Genomic DNA, 24,424 nt, shown 5'->3' on the forward strand with positions numbered 1-24,424 from the left:
CATGACTTCTGGGACCTGACAAAGGAAATTCACAAACATTCTCACTCAAAACGCTCAATAGCATCTTTTCCTGACTGCATTCTTAACCAGCCTTCCTAAAGCATGAGGAAGGCAACCTAGAGAAGTGTAACAAGAATGTATATATGCATTCTTATTATAGAATGGACAGTGTACATATACCTGCATTCACATCTAAACATACACCTGTGGAAACAGGAAAAATGGAAGTGTAGTCCAGTCAGTGGGAACATTTTGTTGAAAGAATGAAGAACTTGTTTCTTAAAAATAATCAGGTATTCTTGGTAAGAATTAAAACCCTCAATAGATCCTATTTAAAAGATAAAACACAAAAACAAAACCAAAAAAGAACAGAAATAAATCAAGGTGGAATTTTTTTCTTCTTTTGAAATATTATGTTTAAGATCTTCCTTGCACCACACTGCTCACAGTGTGTCAGCTATGGCTGTAGCTAACAGAGCATTATATCCGGATTATGAGCAAACCCAGGATAAGGAAACCAACCCAGAGTCTGGATAGAGTGGGCACGGAAAAACCGACTCAACGAAGAGTGTGCCTCAGGAGCCTGAAACAGACTCTCAAAGCAACCTGCATACCGCTCCACTCGTACCACTGAGCGATGGGGGATTGTGGGAAACTTCTGTGGTAGTCGGGATAAAAAAGGCCTCAGGAACAGTCTCTGAAAGGGAGCAGTCTTCAGTTCCTAAACATACAGGAGGTAACAGTGATCTCTTGTGCACACTGCCAACATTTGCACCTGGAGCCCTTCACCTCCAGGAGGTTTTCTCCAGGCCTCTCAGCCTCACCTGGAGAAGCCTGCCCTCTCTCACGGTACTGAGGCACTGGAGTTCTTGACATGGCTGTGCCTGTGTCAACAGTACACAGTCTCAGGACTCCACTTGTTCAGGTCTTCCTCTGCTCCCCAAGCCCAATAATGGTTCCAACACACCAGTAACAGGTGCAAACTAACTGAATAGATAAAAACAAAACAAAACAAAACAAAAAAATTTGCCTCTCTGTTGTCTCTAAGAAATAAACCTTGCTACCAAGGACACCGAAAGACTGAGAATTAAAGGAAGGATTTGAATTAATATTGTAAATGGAAGCTGTAAAAAGCCCATTTTATTGTTCTCAAATCTGATAAAACAAACAGCAAGCAAAAACCAGTGAGAAGAGATGAAAGTAATGACAACATATTAATGAAGAGATTCATCAAAAAGCCATAAAAGTCATATTTATGTATAGGATATTCAGTTCTCAATTTCAGCAAGTAAAAACAAATGGGCATGAATGAATAAAAGATCAGGATACAACAATGGTGAAAGACTTCGATGCTCTACTTTTTGAGAGGTCTTCCAAACTAAAAATAAGTTAAAAAAAAAAAACAAAAAAACCCCACAATTTACTTATACTGTAGACCTATTAAATTGAAGAGAACAGAATATTCCATCCAGAAAATGGTTAATACACATTCTTCTTAGTGGTCATAGAACTTTCTCCAAAGTCAATTGTATCATAGACCACAAGTTAAATTTTAACAAATAGAGAAACATCAAATATTTTCTTGTATCTTGTGAGTAAATAGTCTGATAAAAGAGAAACTAATAAGAAAAACAACAGAAATTACATAAATAATTGAAGACTGAACAATACACTTCCAAATGAATGGGCCATTAAATAAATCAGGAGTGCATTTTTTAAGTTTCTAGACTGGAATAAAATGATAGCACCATATAGGCATATGGTTGTTCAAAGAAGGGAAACCATCAGTATGGCTCATGTTATAATTATAAAGGTCAGAAGTTGGTCCATTCAGTGTAATATTCAAAATGTGACATGGATGGACGGCTCCACAAGATCTCTATGAACAGATTGCTAAAGAAGTCAGGGCACTGAGCACAGTTTTAGACTTGCTCATTTACTATGTCCTGCTCTTCAAATCACAATGTAGTATAAACCTGATAAACATAAAAGTGGAAAATGATGCTGAGTACATTGAATGTTGCTCCCAGGATCGTTAACTGCTGACTAAGAATTTACCAGGTGGACATTTTTATATCATATCTGCTACACCATGTGTACTAACAATTGCTGAGTTTCCCTGGATACATTTAATTTTGTACAATATATCCAAAAGACCTGTTAATTAGTTTTCAAACTAAAAAATAACAATTAGGATAGTGAACAAGAATTTCTTGGACAGAACACATGTAATTTTATGAAAGAAGAGGGAGACAGAGAGACCTGGAGGGGAGAGGAGCTCCACAAAAAGATGAACAGAGCCAAAAAAAAAAAAAAAAAAAACCTAGGCCCTGGGGGCCCTGCAGAGACTGATACCCCAACCAAGAACCGTGAATAGAGAGGACCTAAAGCCGCGGAACAGATGCGGCCCATAGATTGAGTCTCCAAGTGGGTCCCCTAGAAAGGGGAGCAAGGGCTGTCTCTGGCATGAACTCAGTGGCTGGCTCTCTGATTTGGGGGTTCAGTCTTGCCAGGCCACAGAGGAAGACAATGCAGCCAGTCCTGATGAGACCTGATAGGCCAGGGTCAAATAGAAGGGGAGGAGGACCTCTCCTATCAGTGGATTAGGTTAGGGACATAGGGGGAGAAGAGGAAGGGAGGGTAGGATTGGGAGGAGAAAAGGGAGGGGGCCACAGCCAGGATACAAAGTAAATAAATTGTAATAAATAATAATAATTAAAATTTAAAAATGTACATTTCTCTATATTTACTAAATATTGTGAACGGATATTAAAGACCTTCTCTCAAAGAAATTTTACGGTCCAGTGCTTTTATGGGAAATATTTTTTTTAAGGATAATAATTTTCTCAATTTACTAGAATTTTAACAAAATAACAAATTAGCTAAAAGAGACTAGGAAGTAGGTACACCAGAAGTTCATAGTTAAAACAATACGTCTTGAAAGAGCTCCACTGAGCTCTCTCTGCCTCTCTGGTTGGTGGAGAAGGGGAAACGGTTTCTCTTTACTCCACATCATAGTTCAAGAAACTTAGATGTTGTTAGTTGTTCTACTAACACAGCATCGGTGAGGAAGAATCACCAGCCCTTGCATAGAATATTGATTGTCTGTGTTATGATTTCATTTAGATTGATTATAAACCTTATTTCTTTTGTAGTTTTTATAGGGTCTGCAAATGATGACTAATAGAGATACACAGTAAGGTTTTTATGAAAAGAATAAGAAGTTTCTAGGCTTTCCTTTTACAGGAAAATTTTATAAATACAGAAAAAGTAAATCTGATTTTATGAAAACTCTCCAAGAAATCATTAAAGAGGACAAAGCTATTAGCTACCTAGCTTTTTAATCTGAAGTGGCCATGATAACAAACCTTGTAAGGTTACTATGACAAAGAAAAACATAAGCATTCTCATAGCATATGTAGAAACATAAACAGAATAGTAAAATCTAGAGTTGGCAAGATCCAAATACAGAACATGTACTCTAATCAAGATGGCTTCATGCAGGGACTGAGGTTTATTAATAAAAATTCAACAGAAACAATCATAAAAATGAAATAAAAAATATAACCTTTTCAAAAATTGTTAAACCATAATTCTGTATCTATATGTGAAAAATGCTTGTTGAATGAGGAACTTGCAAAGAGAAAACAAAACTGCACTGCAAATGTGTTTATGGAACATGCTGATGAAACTAGAGGGTTTCCATCAAACAGGGTAGAAATTTGCTTTTATTGCATCTCTCTAATATTGCGAATTAGTAAAGTTCCTGACTAAAATTCATCTTTAACAGCTCCTTTTGATCACAGAATCCCATCCCAGGCAGGTCAGTTTTAATTTCAGGTATTCCTGTACAAAATAACTTAGCAGATTTGCTGTCCCAGAGCAGAAGGCTCTAAAAGAATGACATTCTGTCAAACGAAGGTGAAGGGGACCGTGAAGAAGCTGAGGAGGACTATGGAGAAGCTCAAGGATCTTGTTCCCACTAAGGAGCAATGACTATGCAGCAATAAGGTGAAAACTTGCGTTCCCTGTGAATTCCGAGCCAATCTTCCCACCCAGGGGAGGCGCAGCTTGAGAAATCAGCTCTACTCGTCCAGGTTGTATGTTTAACAGAAAGAACGATACCATGTGCTTATTCCAGAACCAGGCACAGTGAAAAATGGAACAAGCACACAGGAGCTATGAAATGCCATCAAGAAGCCACTGGAAGTACTTGTGGGGCTGTTCAGAGCAGACAAGCAGGGAGAACTCATGGCCTACAGTTCCTCAGGGCCGCAGTGAATGAGCCACCTCTCCTGTCTGAAAATGTCGGGTTACCGTCCATCATTTCCACCTCTGCTGTCTTCTAGGTCATTCATACCCCTTTCTCTTCCACCAGGAAAAACTCTGTATCTTTGCTGATGTTTCTTATGGACAATTTCCTCTATTCCTCAAGCTGAATATTTCTCATGGAGTTCTCATCTGGCTGTTTGGTTGGCTTAGTTGAGACAGAGCCTCTCATGTCCCAGGCAGCCTTCAAACTCCTCATGCTGCACGCGATATCTTTTAACTTCTGATCCTCCTTCCCAAACCTTCGATGTGCCAAGTTTATAAGCGTGTGCCACCACACTCATTTTTTTTTAATATTACTGGAAAGAAAGCCCAAGGCTTCGTGTCAACTAAGAAAGAACTCCACAAACTGATCTGCATTCCCGGTTAGAAAGTCATTTATTCATTCATTTGTTGTTTCTTTCTTTGTTTGTTTATGTGGAACTGGGACTGGATTCAGGCCTTTTCCCATGTTAAACAGGTACTCCACCTCCACGCTATACCCGGCCCTGCCTTTTAAAACTAGTACCCTAAAACATTGGTGTCTTATGAATTGCTGTTGACAAATGTAATGTTATCCTGGCAGTCTCAGTCTTTGAGCTTCTCATAACTTCCTTATTCAAAAATGTTCAGCATAAGTGATTTCCAGTATCAAAATAATGAAAACATGTGAAAAATAGACAACTTGAAACATTGTAATATTTTGATGTTACTAAATGTGTTTTGCACTGTTATATAAATACATCAAAATGGTTTCATGTGACTTTAGATTCTGAACAGATCTAGCATTTGCTAGAGGGGTAAGGACTTGAATAGGAGGGGATAACAAATTCTATTCCTTTTATTTTAATTTTCATTGTGATTCAAGATGTAAAGTAAGCTTAAAATAGTATCTGTAACTTAAGCCTGTTGATCAAATGCATTTCTTAAAGCCTGAAGTGTGCTTTCTCCCCTCTCTAATTCAGGCAGCCCAATTTAAAAGTATGTGCTATTATTGAGTAACTTTAGTTAATATACAAAATGATTACGCCATTATGACTTTTCCACATATGTATGTCATTGAACTTTGCTCACATCCTCCTCCATATCTCCTCTGCCCCATTTCTACTTCAGTTCCCCTCCGTCTATCCAAATTGCCTCCCCTGCTTCCTCATATTGCATAAATATTTAAATCCCATGTCTTTATTTCTTGTCACTTTTCCATCCAATACCCTGTCTTGTCCTTCCTTACTTACAGCCTCCCTCACCCTCTAACACAATCCCTCTTCTGTGTCACATATATGTTTTAAAATCTAGACTCCATACATGAGAGAAAACGTGTCATGTTTGTCTCTCTCAGTCTGGTTTACTTCACTTAACGTGATGGTCTCCAATCTCCTAAAGATTTCTGAAACGCAGCTCTGGTCTATTTTAAACAAACTCAGTAATGACAGCCCAGATTTATCCACAACGAAAATAAAACCACACAAACTATGAACTGATGATTGGCAAACATTCGGCATAGCGTTTCTTCATGCTACAAGCTCCAGCCATCACTCTAGAACATAGATTGATTTATGAAAATACACTTTAACTCCGACTTCTCCAGAGTATGGTATTTACACAAAGCTAGAGGTACCTGCTCACACAAACAGCCTCACCTAGAAATGGAAATACTGGCTGGTGCCCAGCATGCCATTAAGGATTTAAACCTGTCCTGGCCTATTTAATTATATGTACCACAAGCTTCAATGATGCTTTTCAATGTGGGAAGCATGTTATTTTTCAAGAAGACTGATCGCTATATTAAAATCTTTTGAGAAAAAATATTAGCATGTTACCTGTGGCTTGGCAAAGTAGCTCTTTGGAGATATTTTATGTAATATGCAAGTCAGAACCATTTTAGGTGATTCCCCTAAGGAAACAGCACAAACAAACTGAAAAAAAAATTCAGAAAGGTCAGAAGTCTGCCTTTGGAAAGTTCAAAGATTGCTTGCTGCTAATTCACACGTATTGGCTTTCTGCTACCGTGTTCCTATTTTCCTGGACACAGTGGGGGGAGTTCCAGTTACTCACTAACTCCATAAATAGAAGACATTATGTGGTGAAAGGCAGGGAGAATCAAAAGCCGTGCTTTAATGGGGCTGCCACTCTAAGGAAGAGGAATATGTAAGGAATGAAAGACAGAGGGAGAAAATAAGACAAAATGTGTGATAACTCGTGTGGATAGACATGCAAGAAGGCTATCTGTCAGCATTTCATTACTACGACAAAAAGTTACCACAAAAGCAGTGAGTCAAAAGAAGAAAATTTTAGTTATCTCACAATTCTGTTTGTCAACTGTTTGCTCTAGTCTAAGGAGGCTAAAATCAAGTAGTTGGTAAAAATTCTTTTTTAGATTTGCACTGAGGCTTCAATCTATGGCCTCAAACCTCCTAGGCAAACAAACTAGCACTGAGCTACACCCCAAGCCAAGGGCTTTGAGCTTCCCCTAAACATGTAAGAATATGTCTTCTTGCTCATTCACGGTGTGGGCAGAAATATTCTTCGGATTATAGGCCTGGAGTCTTCCTTCCTTTGATGATATCACATGAGGGCTGTCTCCTGTTTATTAAGAAACATGTGGACATTCACTTGGGGTGACTCTCATAGAATCAGAAAGTGGAAGAACCTGGGAGCATCATAATAGTAAAATAAGTCAGACACAGATAACTCTTGCTTCATCTCTATGTGGAAGCTAAAAAGAACAAAAAAGCTGATCTGAAAGTAAAATGACTACTAGGAACTCTGAAAGGTCTTGGTAAGAGAGGAGAAAGGGAGTTAGAAAGGATTAATGATATATGGATATATCAGAAAATCCCAATATTTGTATGGTTAATATGTGCTAATAATTACAATTAAAAAATAGGAAACTGCAAAAACAGGAAAAAAGAAGAAAGAACAACCCACAGTCTTTGGCTTGGGGACACCTTCACCATTATCTTCAAAGCTAGCAAGGGCAAGCACACACCTTCTTTTACCTCCTCTACTGGTAAGGGCCCATATAGCTGCTGTTCAAATGATCCAGGATAAAACTCTCTTTACATGCTCAGCTAGCCAATTAGTACAATTTGTTTTATTTTATATTTTAGAATTTGTAAATGCAAGTTTATTGGCAGCAGCTCTCCAGCGATTCATTGGTTATAAGGAAAGAGGCCAGGGAAGTCGCTATGTAGGGGGAGACAGAAAATGGGGTGGGATAGAAAGTGTATACACAGAGGGAGAGAGAGAAAAAGCAGAAAGAGAGGAAGAGAGAGAAGAGACACACCAAGGGAGCAGTACCTTTTAAACTCCATTTGCATAGACCCTAATACCATTTAATTTTAGTACAATCTCAGGCTTACCACATTACAGGATAGCTATGTTTGGGGACACAATTGCCCCGCCCAACAAAGATTATTTTTATTTAAATACAAAGATGAAATATGTATTTAAAACATGTTTTCTTTATATGTTTATATAATACATTAATCTCTTTATCATTCAACAAATTATTCTAGCTAGTTAGCATCTAACAATAGTTTGATGCAAAGTATGTAATTTTGTAATAGTTTCTAAACTACAATTATAAAATAATCTAGGAAAGGTTGACAAATTAAGGAAGTAATGATAATAGCAAATTATAGTCCACCACATAAAATAAGAATCCATTAATCTACAAGAGAATACATGAACGAAAAAGCGCATTATGGAAAAGATGGAGCCTTTTCTTAGAACAGAATTACAATCGCTAAGGCGGACAACACAGTTTGCTTAGCGCTGTTCATGACTGCTTCAGGAGCATATTGAACGGGTGCTATCAGTGTGGTGAGCAAAAAGACACTTTCTCGAATATTTCCCCTGCAGCTGCATACTAATTACAAGGGGGCAAACAGAAACTCTAGTGTAGAGAAGATGATAACCACCACCTTAAACAAATGATCAGGTATCACCCCCAATACTTGGGGCAAAATTAGCACCTGTATCTATGATAAGATGTAGCAAGGAAGACAAGCATCTAGGAAGATAGGATGGCTTCCACAAATCAACACATACACTGAGGCCTGGGGAAACATCAGACAAGCCTAAATTGTGACGTTCTAGAATCAAATGACATATTCCTCAAAAATGCCACAGTGATGAAAGAAAGAAGTAGCCTAGAAATAAAAAGAAAAGCAAAGAAGTAGCCTGGATTAAATGTGAAAGGGGCGGGACCAGCCATCACAAGCTATTCTGGATCAGACTCTCTATATAGAAATTGATTTAATTTAAAATTACTGTAACAATTGGCAATATTTGAATAAAAGAAGCATATTAGATACTATTGTTGCAATAATGATGTTCTTTCCTTTAATGATTGTTCTATGGTTGTATAAAAGAATATCTAGCTTTAAAAACCAAATATTTAGACATAAAGAAATACCATTTATTACTTTCATGTAATTCAAGAAAAGTAGCAATATGTGTATGGATCAATAAATAAAACTGTGAAGCACATTTTATGAAATTTATAAATTTTAGAATTTATAAAGTCTCACTGAAAAGGACACAGGATGTTTTTCCCTAATTTTCAAGCTCCATGTGATTCTGAAATTCTATTAAAATAAAGAGTAAAAACAATTAAAGAATATTTATTTTACTTTGTGAATTTATAATTTTAAAATAAGTACCATGGTGTAATGTTATTTTTCTAATTTTAAGCATGCATTAGTCTGTAAAATAATGGAATTAATTGTGACATTTGGTATAGACATTGCACGTTCTCTGTTCACTTTCGCCTCTATTACTCTCTTTGTCCTCCTTATCCCCCTTCTTCCTTTCTTAGGCCTCCATGTCTCTGTTTTTAAAATGTAGATTCCATATGAGATAGAAAACATGCAATATAATCTTCCTCAGTATGACTTATTTTATCTATTGTGATAATCTCCAGTTCTGTCCAAGTTCCCCAGCAGGTTATTATCTAATTAAAGATGTATACTTTTATTTATCAAGAGCCTTGTTATTGATGGAAAGTGATTGGAAGTTATCTGTGGATATTCACAAAGCCACTTCTCAAATACATCCCAAAGAAAAAAGGAAGAAGAGGCTGAGGATGAAGACCAGGAAAAGAAGACTCTCAAATGTCAAAATGGATAAAATATGATAGATTAATATAATCAGTAATATGGGCAATATCAGTATTCAATAAAGATAAAGCTATTGGATTTTAGTCTACATAAGTCTCAAAAATAAGCTGAAGTTAAAATTAAAAAAACTAAGATATACATAGTAAGTGATTTAACTTGTGTGAAATTCAAACTAAAATAATTTATTGTGATAAAAATTAAGAACACTATTTAAATTTGGTGGGATTATAGAGGTTTGAGAGTAAAGACACAGAGGAATGCCCTTTTGTTGTTTAAATATTTCTTACAATTTGGGTGACAGGATAAACAAATACCAATATCTACCAAACCATCTACCACTCATTGCTGAGTGTAAGTTAAATGTCAAGTGAAGTACTGTTATTATGCATTAAAAGCCTGTGAGTGCTGGCGACGATGACTTCATGAATACAAGTTCTTGGCATGGAGGTTCGAAGACCTGCGTTTGCATTCCTAGAGCCCGTGTAGAGGCCAGACACTGGAGTGCGACCGTTTGTAATCCAAGTGCTACTGGAAGGAGATGGGAGGAGAGACCGCCGAGTCTCGGGAGGCTTGCGGGTCAGCTAGACCGCCTGAGAGTGGAAAACAACGAGAGAGAACCCAATTCAAACAAGGCAGGAGCTCAGCACTCCACTCCACGCCCACACATAGGCCCAACAGTGCTCACACATGAGTGCGCCCACAGACAAGTCATCCGTGCACACAAAGCCATGCATAAAGGCCTGTGGATCCCCGACTGCTGCCAGCAGTCCTTACCCTCGCTCTCTCTCATGGTGTTTAGCAAACCACCTCACACGCGTGCCTGGAAAGTTAAGGGAGTGCTTCATTTATAGGAAGTTTCTGATTGTTGGAAAGTGGTTACTATTATTCCTTAAAGAAGAAACTCTGCCATAGCGAGTCACTGAAGAATTGCCTGCAGCCTCGCCAGCCTCCGCTGTGACCTCTGTCACAACGGGAAAAGTTAATTCCCTGAGTTGCTTCTAAGCTTCATCTGGCCTGTGTGGCATTGAGCCAAATAAATCCCCAGAAGAAGTGGCCAACCAGGTGGGTTTTCAGAAAAAATAAGAGGCACAGGCTGCCCGCTGACTGGAATATTTGCTTAGAGATATTTCTGTGCCTGAGAATGAAATGCAAATTTGTTTCCAGTAGCCTGAGGTGGGATAGTGGTATTTATGGTTTTGCTTCAGAACCTGATGAAAATTCGGAGTGAGTTCATCTCTTTTTATAAGGTTATTTGGTGAGGTTTTCCAGCATGATCTAATCTTACCCTGGAAAATGAACTAAAAGGAGTTGACTGCTTATTAGGAATGAGTTCACTAGCCCCACTTCACAGCCATCCAAGAGGATGTCTTCATGGAAGTCTAGAGGCCGCCGCTGTCCCAGATGGCCTTAGGGACCTCCCTGTGACTTCAGAGGGACTTCCCAGGGCAGCACAGGAAAGACTCGCGTCCAGTGTCCTTCATATTTTAAGTGTGCTCGTCTTTCCATTACCTACTCTACTCTGAGCGCTGTATAATTTAAGTTCCCAAATTAGGAGCAGGTTACAAACCAACAACCTGAGCTTACTCTCAGACACAATCTACTGGGCCTGAGTTAAAAACATCAACCCACTGATTCTCCTCGACTGACACAGCATAGGTGCGCTGCGTTAATATTAAAACCTTCCAAAGCACACTGGAGTAAAAAGCAAACACGCTGGCCTAATAAAAGTAGCCACCTTCCATAGTTAAAGAGAAAAAGTGAAGCAAATCTCGCTTGATAATATGTTATACATTGGCTTGTAGGCTCACATTTAATAGACAAAACCTTTGGATATGGACTCCTTAATAAAGTAGGGCTTTATGATTATCTTTCTTCATTAAGCACAATACATTTTAGTAGTTCCTGAAGTTTGAAGACCACTGAGATAAACAATATATACCGATTATACACATTAATCATACTAATGTAAGCATATTATCCATATTAAACTATACATAGTAAATCAACGAAAATAAGCCAAATTTGAGAGCTGCTTATATAATTATACAAAAACCAATAGCCAAAATACTAGATAGATTGGGAATGAGGGACTAATGAGTCCATACTGTGGGTTGAGAATGACCTTTAGAATTATAGTTTTCAATGAGGTAAAACCTGCCCCATGCTGAGAAGAATGACATTTTCTAAAATCCCTCTGAACTGACAGAAATAGAGCACCACTGTCACAAATGGGAACAAGCCCGTGACGATGTGGATAACCTCCCTTCAACTCACTCTTGATCACAAGAAGTATCAAGTTCAAAATGTTAGTAGTTGCAAAACACCACATAGGATTCTTCAGAACTGCAGTGTCCACAATCTAATCAATCCTGGCTACTACAGTCGTGTTGTTCATGAACCTCAAAAATAACACAAGACCAACGCAGTATTTAAAAGGATTTAAGAACAGATTTGAGCAAATTTGTAGAAAGAAGCACCACTGTCATAAATTGCTGTTAAGTCAAACCGCTCTCTCTCTAATTGCATTCTTGAACCATATTCAAAACAGGGCCAAAGACAGTAAGGGCTCTGGTCACTACAGAGTGATATTTCCTGAGTTGTTGGTAGTCACAGAGGGCATTCTACTTTCCTGTTACAATAATCCAGATCCATCACTCAGAATTCGGATTTCAACAATCAGGACACATGAATGAAAAAACAATAAACGTTGTTTATTCAGACGGTGTCTTGTCATTCTTTCTACCACCAGAAACATGATATTTCATAGAAAAGTCCTGTACCTGATTATGTAAGGGTGTGTGACTGGAAACCAAGAAGGAGTGTGCTGGCTACCGGAGCATTCCTAGATGACAGGAACTTACTTTGTTATTACAAATGGTGGAGAATGAATTGAGGGCCTTGTACATGCTAGAGTAAAATTTGCTATCACTCAGTTACATTCCCGGGTCCCTGTTGACTTTTATTTTGGGAGAAACTCTCACTCATCGCCCAGTGACTTTGAAGTCGCTGTAGCTCAGGCATAGCTTTGAATCATGATGCTCCTTCCTCACCTTCCAAGTAGCCAGAGTTACAGGTCTGTGCCATCAGAACTGGCTAGTAAGTTTGTTTTCTGGCTACTAACTCCTCACAGTCAATATAGCTTGCTAAGTTTTTCTGTGCTAGGACTTATTTTTCATGAAAAGTTAAGCACTTCCTGTACAGTTGCCAATGCTTTTTTATTGACTTGAATAAAGTAGGTTGATATTATTTTACTTATTTTAAAGTTAAACTTTATTGATTTCATGTATAATATACCTGCTTTTGAGGTTCATACTGAGGCTCCTATTTATATCATACATAGAAAACTCATGAAATGAATATTGTTATTAACTCTAATCTTCTTCCATTTTTATAGAGAAGGAAACTGATATTTAGGAAAATTAAATAATTATGCCATTGCTAGGCAGTGGCAGGCCTTGGGTACAAATCTGCCAAAGTTAAGCTACAGGGCTGTAATTTTAATACCATTCATATTTAATGTCTCATAATAAAAGTTGATGTGATCCGATGTGCTAACTACGGTTTGGGGCCTGGGACTGAGGAAGAATTTGCCTCTCAGTGTCTTGTCCGGTCAAATGGAAATGAACCTGCAATGCCTCCATATATCGTTTATTAAAAGAAACGCCAGGGTGCTGGAGAGGTGGCTCAGAGGGCCTCTGAAAGCCAGAAGAAAACAGGAAACAACCTTGAAACCTGCCACAGAGGGCCTCTGAAAGCTTCTGCAGTATAGACTGTCAAAGCAGATGCTGAGCCTAATGGCCAACTGTCGGGCAGAGTGAATGGAATTCTATGTAAGAAGTGGGAAATAGTAAGAGCTGGAGAAGACAGGAACTCCACAAGGAGACCAACAGAACAAGATAATTTGAACACAGGGAACTTCCCAGAGACTCATACTCCAAACAAGGACTATTCGTGGAGATGACCTGGAACCCCTGCACAGGTGTAGCCCATGGCAGTTCAGTGTCCAAGTGGGTTACATAGTAATGGGAAGAGGGACTGCCTCTGACATAATCTGATTGGCCTGCTCGTTGATCACTTCCCCCTGAGTGGGGAGCAGCCTTATCAGGCCACAGTAGAGGACAATGCAGCCACTTTTGATGAGAACTGATAGACTAAGATCAGAAAGAAGAGGAGAACCTCCCCTATCAGTGGACTTGGGGAGGGGCATGCATGCAGAAAGGGGAGGGAGGGTGGGATCGGGAGGGGAGGAGGGAGGGGCTTATGGGGGGATACAAAATGAATAAAGTATAATTAATAAAAAATTAAAAACTTTAATACAATGTATTATAGACAGTTTAGATCAAAGTGCCACAATTGCATTGCTTATACCCCCTGATGGGGGAGCATCCTTATCAGGCCACAGAGGAAATCAATGCAGCTAGTCCTGATGAGAGAGGATCTCCCATATCAGTGGACTTGGGGAGGGTCATGGGAGGAGATGGTGAAAATAAGGTGGGATTGGGAGGGAATGAGGGAGGGGGATACAGCAGGGATATAAAATGAATAAACTGTAATTCATAAAAATATAAATAAATTTTAAAAAGAAAAAAAAAGAGTACTCTCTGCTCTTCCAGAGGTCCTGAGTTCAATTCCCAGCAACCACAGGTCTGTGCCATCAGAACTGGCTAGTAAGTTTGTTTTCTGGCTACTAACTCCTCACAGTCAATATAGCTTGCTAAGTTTTTCTGTGCTAGGACTTATTTTTCATGAAAAGTTAAGCACTTCCTGTACAGTTGCCAATGCTTTTTTATTGACTTGAATAACCATCTGTAATGAGATCTGGTGCCTTCTTCTGGTGTGTAGGCACACATGCAGGCAGAATGATGTATACATAATGAATAAATCAATCTTTAAAAAAAAAAAAAAAGAAAGAAACGCCAGGACAGAGGCTGAAAATGGGAAGCCGGGAAGCCAAGGACTCTAGCCAGGGGTGTTTGTTCTTTACTCACACTGAGTTTCTTATAGACCTGTTGTGTCATGGGAGACATTAAAATTTACACCGTTTTCTGTGCCAGTACCATGCAGTTTCTAGAACTGTTGCTTTATAGTACTGCTTGAGATCAGGGATGGAGATCTTTTATTGTAGAGGATTACTTTAGCAATTCTGGGTTTCTTGTTATTCCATATGAAGTTGAGAATTTTTCTTTCCAGGTCTGTAAAGAATTGTGTTGGCAATTTGATGGGAATTGTATTGAATCTGTAGATTGCTTTTGGTAAGATGGCCATTTTTACTATGTTAATCCTACCTAGCCATGAGCATGGGAGATTTTTCCATCTTCTGATATCTTCTTCTAATTCTTTCTTCAGAGACTGAATTTTTTTTTTCATACAAGTCTTTGACTTTCTTGGTTAGGGTCACACCAAGGTACTTTATGTCCCTCAACAGAGGAATGGATACAGAAATTGTGGTACATCTACACAATGGAATATTACTCAGCATTAAAAAAACAAGGAAATCATGAAAATTTTAGGCAAATGGTGGGAACTGGAAAAGATCATCCTGAGTGAGGTATCCCAGAAACAGAAAGACACACACAGTATATACTCACTCATAAGTGGATTTTAGACATATAATATAGTATAAACATACTAAAATCTGTACACCTAAAGAAACTAACCAAGAAGGAGGACTCTGGCTAAAATGCTCAATCACCATTGATAAAGGTCAAGAGGATGAACATCAGAAGAAGGAGAAAACAAGGAACAGGACAGGAGCCTGCCACAGAGGGCCTCTGGAAGGCTTTGCCCTGCAGACTATTAATGCAGATGCTGAGACTTATGACCAAACTTTGGGCAGAGAGCAGGGAACCTTATGAAAGAAGTGTGAAATAGAAAGACCTGGAGGGGACAGGAGCTCCACAAGGAGAGGAAAAAAATTCTGGGCACAGGGGTCTTTTCTGAGACTGATACTCCAGCCAAGTACCATGCATGGAGATAACCTAGAACCCCTGCACAGATGTAGCCCATGGCAGTTCAGTGTCCAAATCGGTTCCATAGTAATGGGAACAAGAACTGACTCTAACATGAACTGATTGGCCTGCTCTTTGATCATCTCCCCCTGAGAGGCGGGGGCAGCCTTACCAGGACACAGAGGAAGACAATGCAGCCAGTCCTGATGAGACCTGATAAACCAGGATCAGAAGGAAGCGGAGGAAGACCTCCCCTATCAGTGGACTCGGGGAGAGGCAGGGGTAGAGAAGGGGGAAGGAGGGTGGGATTGGGAGGGGAGGAGAGAGAGAGCTACAGGGGAGGATACAAAGTGAATAAATTGTAATTAATAAAAATTAAAATTAAAGAGAAAATGGAAAAAATGTACACTTATGAGCAAGAGTGACAATTGTCTAGTTACATACCTAAGGCAAGCAGATGTACCCAGAATCCAATGGGAAAGTCTGTTACATCATTTCATATGATTCACTCATTGATAAGTCTCACACTGACATAGCTCATGTCTGAGCTCTACCAAGAAGCAAATCAAACCGTTGACCCATACTGTTTCATCACTCATTCATGTATTCATGGCTGGGTAGCGGGCTCACTGCGTAAGAACATATACCCTCAGAAGAAAAGAACTCTAAACACAAGATTAGATCCTCAACGTGTTTTTCAAATGCTAACGAAGAGAAGAAGAGCTACAGGCGGCAGTCAGCGAAGACATTATGATGATATGCCACAGGGACAGGTTAGGAACACATGAGAGGGCGCTAGTCTAGATGTGAGTGGCCTGGCACTGAAAGAGAGTGCAGAAAAGGGTGTCCTTGGAGAGGATAACAAGACCGGGGCCCTGGTTGGTTTTGGGGTTGTTGTATTTGTTTGCTTGGTTTTGTTTGGTTGTTTTTCATTAACTTGACACAAGCTAGAATCATCTGACAAGAGGGAACCACAATTGAGAAAATGCCTCCATAAGACTGGCCTGTATGCAAGCCTGTGGGGCATTTTTTAAAATTATGGGTTGATATGGGAAGGTCTGGTCCATTGTGGGCATTGCCACCCATAGGCAAGGGGTCCTGGGATGTCTGAAAAGCAGGCTGAGTAAGTCATGCAGAGCAAGGCAGGAAGTAGCTTGGCTTCTGCTTCAAGTTCATTCCCTTTAAGTTCTAGCCCTAACTTCCCTAGATGATTGGCGGTGATGTGGAAGTGTAAGGGAAATAAACCCTTTCCTTCTAAGGTTGCTTTTAGTTGAAAGTATTTTATCTCGGAAATAGAAACCCTAATGAAGACAACCTGCCTGGTAAGGAGGGGAGAAGATGATATCTACTATTAATTAAAAGCAGCACATTCTTTTCTTGCTACCTGGTAAACTGGAGGTTCTGCCTAGCTTACACTGGTTCTTTGAAGCAGACATTGGGTTAAGTGTGAGTTTGGGGAATTAAGTCTCATCTAAACTAGTTGCTAAGGAAATCTTAGAATTCTTTATTTACCAAGGAAAGGCAGAACATGGGGCAGATATAAAATAGATTGGTATCTCTTAAAGGGCAGTTTTAAAAGGGTCTCGGGTCTCATAAAACCACAAGAACATGGGAAGCCTTGGGGGTGGTGTGTCCTCACTCTCCTAAATGAGAATGAGGATGGTAGTGATGACAGAGTAGTCATCCAAAGGTGGCAAAAATGCTGTGGGACCAATGGCTGAGAGATCAGAGTTCAGTCCCTAGAACCCATAAGGGCTGCTCACGACAGCCTGTAGCTTTGGCCTCAGGGAATCCAATACCATCCCCGTCTAGCTTCCCTGGGTAATTGCATGCACATGAAACACACATGCAAACACACAGACTCAAAAATAAATAAAAATAAGAATTTCTTTAAAGAAGACAAAGAAAATCCATAACAGCCCGGGGCGGCACCTGCTTTAGCTACCAAGTATTAAAAAGCCAGGTGTCCTGATGAGGCTCACACACCCTTCCCACCTGTGGGACATTCTTTGGCTAAGCTCTGTCATGATTTCATAGGGCATGGCACATCTCCCCGCTTTATCCAGGAGAAAATTAGATTTTTAAATGGGAAGTCTGCTGTGAAGGTGGTTAGGGAGGGCACAGATGACAAAGCTCTACAAAGCGTTAGAACGGAGCCCTCAGGGCCCCTCATTTGCATATCTGTGTAGATATTTCATTGCATAATGAGAAGAAGATAATTTTCTTTCTATTTCTGTTCACCTTTGTTCACATGACATTAACTAAACAGCCCTGGATACTGAGTCACAGGTCTTCAGCGACTTCAGGAACGAAAAGATGTTTGGCTAATTATAATGGCCATGTAACCCTGGCATTTGTGCCATAGATAAAGAACAGAAAGGAAAACACAAGATCTAAATAGGTAATCATCCCATGGACTCTTCTTGAATTGAGGGCACAATAATTACTCTCTGTATATAAACCATTAAGTATGCTTTAAATTTTACCTCTTTTTAAAAGTCACTTCAATCAGAGAACGAGAACTTACGAGGTCGCCAAAGCATTCTCTGGGAAAAGGCCTCATTATTACCTTAATGTACACTTAAAAGCAATTTGGTAATCGTAACCACTGTTCATTAGCGGCATGGTGTCATAAGTTATGAAATACAATACAGGTGAATGAAGTTTTAAGAGTGTGTGTGTGTGTGTGTGTGTGTGTGTGTGTGTGTGTGTGCGCACGTGTGCTTGTCATGTTGAGCATGAATGTTCTGTGGTTTGAAGTCAGGTTGTCAGGCCCACACGGCAAGTGCCACATGTTGGAAATGAACTTTGAAAGACATAGATGGAAAATTCTATAGGAAATGACTTATTTATCAGAAATATAATTTCATCAGACATTTCAGTTGCCATTATTTGAAAATGATCTCTCCTTCTGTGATAGCATTTCAGCTTCCATTTGAACAAGTCTGGCTATGGTTATTTCAATAATGGGTTAATTGAAAGTCCTTGGTTTGGAAATTGTTTTGTTATATTCACCTGGAGGGCAAACAAACAAATTAGGGGAGAAAAAAAATCATTATTTTCTTTTGAGGAATCCCCCTCATATGCGGACTTTCATATAAATAGGTTTTGTTGAGTTGTTATAAGAAATTGGTGAGCTGTGCACACATTCCCCAAACTCAGCGCTCCAAAACCTCAAACAAAGATCTCCCTTTCTCTAGACCAAGTTAACATGAAGCCCTACAGAATGTTACTGTATCTGCTTACAGAGTTAAAAAGTCACGGTGTGATGAGAATTTAAGTGTTCCACTTTAGGCAAGGAATTACGAGACATTTCTAAGGAAAAAGATATATGATTAACAAAATGGGTGACACGTATAAGAGTATGGAGGGAAATGTTTGCTTTTTCTTTAAAATCCATACCGAGAACGTCAGTGCTCCCCCTAAATACGGCAACAGTGTATGAGATCCTTCTGCCCTGTGCGTTCCTCAGCATTGCATGACGCTATGCCTACGACACTGAGCGCGTTCCCGTTAGCCTGCATGTACTGCGCTCCTGCTGCCCCGTGAGTTCCTCTCATGACTCCACAAAGTTTTGTCAAACGTCTGCTTAGCGAGAGCTGCCACAGCCCAGCTGCAAGGTGCACCAGGTCACCTCATGTATTGGTGAAGGTACCAAGCAGCCTGCGTGGAAAGCAGCAGTTCATCAGCAGGGATTCCGCTAGGCTTTGGTTCCAAGGAGGTGACCCCTACGGGTACAAGAAGTAGCTACTACAGCTTTCTGGGGGAAGGGAAAGGCAAGTCACCGGGAGAATTTATTGGATGGCTAAAGTGAAAGATCTGTAAGAGAATTACAGTCCCCAGAGACTGAAGACCTGGGGGAAGTGTAGTGAAAGACTTTGAATGCTCGCCTGAAGAATTGTGGAACCGGCTTTCTGATGAAATTTGAGTTCAGTTCTTTTCCAAGCCTTTAAGAAGCTAACGTGCATCACAAGTGTGGACACCGTGCCACGTGCAGTCTGCTGTGTTCTGTCCCGTTCCACCATTCCTCCACACCCCATGGAGTTTTGACTGTGACAGATATTTTAGGGAATTTTAAAATGCTTTATAATGTGGTAGCATTAATACTCACCTTAGAAAACAATCCTAGTTTAAACCTACTATGGATGATCTGAAAATCACTAACTCCCTAAACTGGAGGACAGTTTGCCATCTGTCTGGTGAAGCCTGAGAGTTGAAAACAACTTCATAGAAAAATGAAAACAAACAACAACCACCAAACATGGGCACAGGCATCATTTCCTAATCTAGCCTGTGGTGACCAGAGACTTCACTGGAGGAGCCAACTCCATCTTCAAATGCACATGCTCAGTTCCAGTGTACATTCTGGTTCTCTGACCCCCACTTGGCAACTGCCCTTGACGTAATCTGAAACAAACATCTTTCCTTCATCTTTCCTGCACTAGTGGTTCCAATCATTTGTCACAGGGCCCAGCGTCAGGCCCTCACTGGCAATGTCAGTCTTTAATGGATATTCCAGTTTGTCATCTTCACATCAAAGAGTGGATACATATCCTTCCCATGTGATCTACGCTAACACTACTCGAGCTTCTAAAAACTGTGCATTCATCAACACAAAATCCAAATTCCTAATACTATGCTCATTAACACACATGAAAGTCACTTAGACTCAGTATAAAGTTCTTTCCTAAAATTGTTAAATCTTTGAATAATTTTTATATAAACTCCTGATTATCCCTCTCCGAATAACTCTTCCTCTTCCCCTAATGTTGGGCTTTATATCAAAATTCATCTCAGTACCATTGGTATAGTCTCATACAGCCTATTTATTTTTTTATTCACTCATTTATTGGAATTCTCTTTTTGATCTCCTGGACTCGAGTCTCACTCAGTTTGTCTTTGCCTGAGACAGGAGCAAGCATTATCCCTTTCTAATTAATCCAACTGGAAGTCAGTTTCATTCACCTATTAAACTGACCACCTACGTGAGTCATCACAATCTGAAGTTCTCTCCACTCTCCGAAAGCTACGTCTCCTTCACCAGGCAGAGAGAGATAAGCACCTGGTTGAGCCGTCACTAGTCTCTCTGCAGACTGAGACCCTCACTGCTCCTCCTGTCCCAGGTCTACTGAATGCCCACAGAAATACACCTTTCCTCTAATTTGAAAATCACTGATCTCCGGGCTTCAGATAGAGCCCAGTGTCCATGTGAGGGCCAGAAAGAAGAAGTTGGTTGCTCCTTACCTCTGAATGCATCTACATTAACTTAGAAGAGAACTTGTTTTATTTATTATTGATTTTTCTTTGTTAGTTGCATATTTCGTATTTCAGCCCATTCAAAATAATTCATTCAGTGAACCACACACAACTAAACTGGGGGAAAGTGCCTTTAATCCTTAGTTAAAACAAAAATTCCAGCTTGCATTTGGCTTCACATCAGAAAATTAGAAAAGCATCTAATATTCTATATACAGATAATGAAACCAAGAATCATAGACATAAAGAACCAACTTTTACTTTCAACATATATGTAAACATCTTAGACAGCTTTCAATGTGTATGCCCTCTACACACAAGTCTCTTAAAACTCTCTACCCCCCTCACCGGTATGGACAATAGTCTCCCTGTTCTTCTATCTAAGAATTTGTGTTGACCACGAAGAAAGAAAACACTTCCTGGCAGGTGCAAGGGAGATACAAGAGCTCATTCCCCTCCATCATTTTCTTTGGCGAAATCTAGATTGGAACATCTATTGCCCCCTGGTGGTGAGATGGCCCATTTTTTTAATTTTACTTGTTTTGCTTTGACTTCGGACATACTTAGGAACTTATTTTCTAGACTCTTGACATTCATCACCTTTATCAAGACGCCAGCGGGCGGTGTCGGTGCGTTTTCTCCTCAGATGACAAGGTGAGATGGGGTATTGCTTATTTAGGCATACGGCCCAACCGTTCTCTACAGTGAGGAAGGCAGCGCACTCACGGCTTCGTGGAGTAAGATGGAGATTTGGTTTGGTTCCAAGGTCTCTGTGATCATTTTTTTTTATTACAATGTTAAAATTAAAAGACACTAAAAAGAAGGGCAGAAACTGTTTTGTGGTTTTTATTAAGTCAACTTTATTCTCTTCCTTTAAAAAAAATATTCTAATGAATTGCAAAACTAGTGACAAGCTGCTGCTCCAGCTGTAGCTGGTTACAGGTGCGACACTCGCGCGCGCGCGCGCGCGCAGACTCTCCTGTGCTGGAAGTCTCAGATCGAGGAGGGGAGCACATGAGCAGTCACCCCACTAATGTCATGGCTCTGGCAGAAACCAGACTTGGCCCCAGCTTCCTTTTTTCCCTTCAGAGAAACTCCAAAGTATCTCATAATGACAAGAGTCATTTTTCAGAGGGCAGGTTCTTTGTTCAAACAACCTCATCACCCGCAGAAGTGGCCCAACAGGTGAATTCTGCATTTCCCTAGAAGAGTTAGGTCACTGTAATTATGAACTGATCAAGAAGCATTTGATACAAATTGAATAAAATGTAACAAATTTAAAAAAAAATTAAGAAGAGGCTTTTGATAATATAGGAAAAAGACAGAAGACAAATCTAAATACTGATCATGATTATGAACTGGATCAGAACCATACACACACGACCGTTCTACATAAGCCACGTTTTGATCTATCAGTTCCCATCCCTTTCCTTGCCAGAGGATAATTTGGTGAATAAGGACAACAGAAGCCTCTGATTGCATAGGCAAGAGGCCTTGTTCTCCAAATCCCTTAAATAAGGTCACACCCTTTGTGCACATGTGTGGGCTGGCTTCAAGACACCAAACTGCTCTGAATGTCAAGGTGGGTGGAAATCCCACTCCGAGATGCGTTACACTCCCATAAACCCCTTGCCTCAGAGGCTTACAGGAAGAATCGCCAATATCAAAGCAGGTGCAACTTCAGCCTCTGATGTCCACGCTCTGGGGCAGGGCAAGAACACTCTAAGGGATCCTTTTGTTGAAGGTTTATGGGTTTGGGAGTCCTCTTTATGGGCACCTTTCCCACCTTCAAGCAAAGGCACCTCAGCACTCAGCAGTCTTCCACTTTGTCCTCTGTGCTCCATCTATCGCTTCAGAGGATGTTTTAGTTACAGAAATGAGACCAAGTGTTACATAGATTGGAAATGATGAGATCCAAGGGTGGAGTTGCAAAAGAAATTAATGTCTCAAGACCCCTGAAGACCACCTGTTTCTAAATAGCAGGCTACTCAGGGAAGGGGGTGTTAAATTTAGGGGACCAGTTGGACATTTATAAGGTTATCAAGGAAGAATTGAGTCCATTTTGGGTACCACTTTTTTTTTTCTTTGCAAACACCAGTCCAAAATAAATAAGCAGCACAGCTGTGGTGCAGAAAGCCTCCTGTGAAAATTATTTTCATGTGTGTGGCTTTTTAAAATGAATTTCCATCAATCTTTCCATGGGTTTTGGTCCACTTTAGTTTGACTATAACTGTATTTTTCCAAAAAGTTAGGGAGGTGACTCTCTATCAGGGACCGTCTCTATTACAACCTCTTTTTTTTCAGGTTGGGTTTGAGGCTGGCCACATATTTACCCAATACTCAATAATACGCTACAGAAGTTGGTTTGGTTTGAAGCAATGCAAATGATTGCATTTGGGTAGCCACCCACCTCCCTCATCCTGCTATCTCCCACGACCTCCCCTCCTCAAACACTCAAAATTCTTGGCTTTGCTATTTATAGTTCACAGGGCAGCCCTGCTTCTCCCACCCACTGTTGCTCCAATTTGAAACACATGGGAGGAAAGAGAGGAAGGGGAGTCTGTGGGAGGAGAGGTGGTAGAGCCACACCCATTGCGAACCACCATCCCATCCTGTTTGCATGTGGTTATACACAGAAAGAGAGTTCACTGGGGCTCCCTTCAGCATACCCATGTATATGGGTCCAACTATGCTTTGGTTTCTCATTGTCTGACTCATTCTGACTGTGGCATAAATATGTTTCATGACCATATGGAGAGGAAGCCAACAGAGATTCTTGAATTGAAGCCTCTGAAGCTTGAAAATAAAGGGGTAAGAGAAAGAATACAACTGTCTTCTCAAAAATTTCTCAGAAATTATCATTTTCTGAAAGTCCTGAGCCTGATCCCATTAAATTCCTGGAAGATGTGCTACATAGAAATAGCACACACGTGTTCACTAATACTGACACCACACACACACACACACACACACACACACACACACACACACACACACACCAGAAAGGTTCAAGAAGAGTTGTAATAGAAATTGGACAATATCCCTCTTCACTCCTGTAATATAAACTCTGTCTATAGTAATTGTTAGATGTTCTAGCTTTGCTTACATACAAATGACTCTCATGAAATGTTAAAAGTGACTTTTCAATAATATGCTTTTATCTTTTACAAGAGTTGTACAGGTCTCACATGGCCTCTGCCACATGTGTTCAGCATGCTCTGGTTTTCTTAACATCGTTTGTCTTGTTGGTATTCTAATGTTTCAAGGCTATATCCATAAGCAACTTTTCCTTCCTAGAACTAAATGGGGGAGGAGTGACAATCATGTAGAGAAAATGACCCAGTTAGTGATCATGGCAGCACGACCTGTAAGTACAAACCAGGAAGGAGTGTTGGCCATTCTTCAGTTGAAATTAAGAGGCAGAAATTTTGGGTCAAAAATACCTAGCTTTGAATTCCATCTCATTTCATTTCTAGCTTTGTGATGTGTGTTTATTTATTTAAATAAACATTATTTAAATCTTTCCTCAGTCTCCTCACTCACAAAATGATGTAAAGGGGCACACATAACATGAACAATACAAAAATTAAACCGTATAAAGTATGCAAAATATTTATTGTCATTTAGTGTGCACATGTAATGCCTATTAAAGTTTTTTATGGTATATCATTGTTTCGTTTTGCTGAAAGACTTTAAAAAAACAAAACAAAACAAAACAAAACAAAACCCTGATATTTAAATTCAGAGAAAGATTCAACCCTGAGTATCTAGATGTGACCCATGACTCCA

Source organism: Psammomys obesus, unplaced genomic scaffold (genome assembly GCF_907164565.1).
Source record: "Psammomys obesus unplaced genomic scaffold, mPsaObe1.curated_primary_1811, whole genome shotgun sequence".
NCBI classification, from domain to species: Eukaryota; Metazoa; Chordata; class Mammalia; order Rodentia; family Muridae; genus Psammomys; species Psammomys obesus.